The sequence below is a fragment of the Limulus polyphemus genome, unplaced genomic scaffold (assembly GCF_000517525.1).
Source record: "Limulus polyphemus unplaced genomic scaffold, Limulus_polyphemus-2.1.2 Scaffold6498, whole genome shotgun sequence".
Lineage (NCBI taxonomy): Eukaryota > Metazoa > Arthropoda > Merostomata > Xiphosura > Limulidae > Limulus > Limulus polyphemus.
The window spans coordinates 19,217-22,480 of record NW_013672108.1 but is presented as its reverse complement, the minus strand read 5'-3'; positions in this window follow the sequence as shown (position 1 = coordinate 22,480).

The window sequence follows — 3,264 nt, the reverse complement described above, 5'->3', positions numbered from 1 at the left end:
GCAACATAAACAAAATATATGAATCGCTGTGAATTATAGCGTGTGTTTATAAAAGTAGTTAAGTTAAAGTGACTGTGGGAATTCTAAAAATTGTATCAAGAAGTAATAAACTAATTTCAATCAAGACAGGACTTGCATCGCTGAAGTTCTTCGGAAAGAATTTCTACCGGAAATTAACAAACAAGCAGATACGCAACAATACCTTAAATACTACATGTGTACAAAAAATATTTAAATTACTTAATATAATTAGGTAATCTGTTACGCTCTCTGTATTTACAAAATATATTACTAAAGTTAACTTTACATGGAATGATACACTAGTTTTTCATAATTTTCAAAGAGTATCTAATATTTAATTCGTTTCTCTGATCAACTGGTTGAATTTTACGTGAACTGATTGATTAGGCGTTCCTGGCCACATTTTCAGCTACAATCGATTCATTAATTTCATTGAACATTTTCATGTTCCTTAACTCTAAATTTTAAATTTTTACAAGTCATAGATTAAACTACATTTAAAGGAGTATTATAGATCCAACAGTCATCATCCTATTCGTCTTTGACTTTAAAACTACTAATAAAATTTCTTGACTTCTAACGGGAACAAATTGTTTCACTAGAAATAATGAGATTTTTAAATATATACCTGTTTGTGTGAAAATATCATGAGCATATGACAAACGTGTTATCATACCATCCGAACAAGTATTCACGTATAATATGGTATACTGTGATAACTTTAACTTATTACAGTATTTATTATAAGCCTTGTCGATATCATCAGGATCAAATCCTCTACCAATGACAACACACTTTAAACTCCGATATTAATTTTTATGATAGATACAGATATTTAAAGTGCTACACCTAAACGTAGAGAAAGCAGACATTTTTTGTAAACAAGGGTGACACGATTCCCTGTGTCGCATGGCAACCGAAACCGGCTTTTTCTACAACGACGCCGAAAGAAAACCTTTTTCTTTGCAGCCATGTTTAACAAATTCAAATATAATTTCCTTTCAGTTTCTTCCCTTTCCAACTGATGGCTATGTAGATGACTGTTGAAATGTGTATGTAGGGAATGTCTAACAGCTTTGTATTATTTGTTATTAAAGTGATATTTTAACGTTGTGGTGAGTTCAAAATTTCATTACCCTTTGCCCAAGTGTCGTATTTTTAATATTATTCAAAAATTATTCGCCACTTGCGTTTTTTTTTTTTTAAGTTCAATTAAAGAAATTGTACGATTACGTCGTAATTATTTCAATCATATTTAGTAAATGGAACGTTCTGAGCATTTTAACGACAAATAATAATTTTTTAACAAAAAATACTATTGTTTGAAAGATGATATATTTCGTTCGTGTAAAACAAAATTATTACTGAAATTTCTACATGTAATTAAATAAAAAGTAGAACAAATTTGAGCATATTTTTATACCATTATTTAAGGTGTATTGGTTGGTTTGTTGATTGCTGTTACGCGTAAAACTACACAATGGGTTATTTGTGCTGTGTCCACCACGGGTATCGAAACCCGATGTTTAGCGTCGTAAGCAAGATATCATTTGTTGTGTGAGCATTTAGAATAATGTACTTCATAACTCTGAAAGATGAAGAAAATAATCTTTAAAAGCGTTTTGTTTTTCTTTTTGTTTACATCATACGAATAACTGATATTTTTCACTCTCGCAGTGATTCTTTTTATTTCTAAATTTTGTGCACGTCTAATTACGATTTTGTTTTCTCGTAAGAAACAATTTTTTATTGAATTGTGACTTTTTAAGTAGTATAACAAATACTTTTAATGAAATTAACAATAAATAAATAATATAATATGCCTTACTTGAGGAACACAGAATCATTAGTAGTTAGTTTGAACTACTGTCATAGAAGTAAATTTCTTTGAAAAACTTGACCTAGTAAAATGTATCTGATCTTTTCTCCAATTCTCCCTAACAAATTTTTGACTAAGGTCATTTGGAATTTAGATTTTAAGCACATGTAGCCAATCTAAACAATACCATTTTTGAGTTCTAAAGCAAAATATAAGTACACCTATTCCAATCTATATATCATTGTCTTTCTCTGCGATGTTTTACAGAAGTATAATCAAAGTATCGTTCATGAAATTAAAAATAAAGTTTAAGTATTTTGTAGTTACGTATAATTAAATTTTTCTCATATGATTTCTACTTAACCCCAAACTTAACCGAATTACATTATTATGTAAGGTTTCATAAGTTTTATCATTTGGGAAAAAAATCATTTTGCTTTAAAACACTAGTTCGATTATACTAGCCTTTAAATGGCTTCTGCACACCATTTTGATGGTTGAATGCCAGCGTTTAAAAATTATCCATTGTTACCTTATATGTTTTACAAGTTACGCAGGAGATAAGGAGTCGGGTATCCTTGAGGAGCTAAAATAATCATTATAAATATATAACCTTGGTTTTCCTCTAATACGAATAGCTTATTACATAAATGGAAGAGATAATATCTATTCATATTGGGATACAATGTCAAAAGACAACGACCGCCATATTTGTCGAACTGGTATTATCGAAAGTTACAGATTAGTGGTTCTCAAACTGTAAGGCGTGAAAAGGTTACTGAAAAAATGATCATTGTACTTACATGCGTACCTGTTTGAACCTGTGGTACGTTACGATGTTTAATATTTCTTGGAAGTGATATAAAAAAGTGATCCACACACAATTTGTTGCTTAGCTATGCAGTAAATGTGAAATACTTTACAGTTAATAACATCTATTTAAATAGATGTAACTTTTCATCGGAAAACACGTAGAGTGATTACAGCGTAATAGTAGATTTTTTTATTCCACGAATATACTTTTTTCCTTTTGCAGTTGTGTATAAAATCGACTCGTCTACACAATAAGCACCCGTGAAACGATGTTCAGGAGCCTCACTGAACGTTATAAATAGAATAAAGAAAATTATTTTACCTGTTTATTGTGTGTGTATATATATATATATATATATACATCTAAAGGCTCATAGGCAACGGAACAAATTTGAATTTGGGGGACATCGACGACTGACGACACCTTATCTTACTTGCTACGTTAACCGTAACCACTGAATTAAAAACTGAAACAACGATTTGCCGTTATAGATAAACAAACATCAACTTTGCTGGAGTGTATCCAGTGGTTTTATGTATTGCTGTTCTATAGGCCATCAACAGTGGAGGGAGTAAGACATCCCAGTCATCTTGGTGGCTATTACAAAACT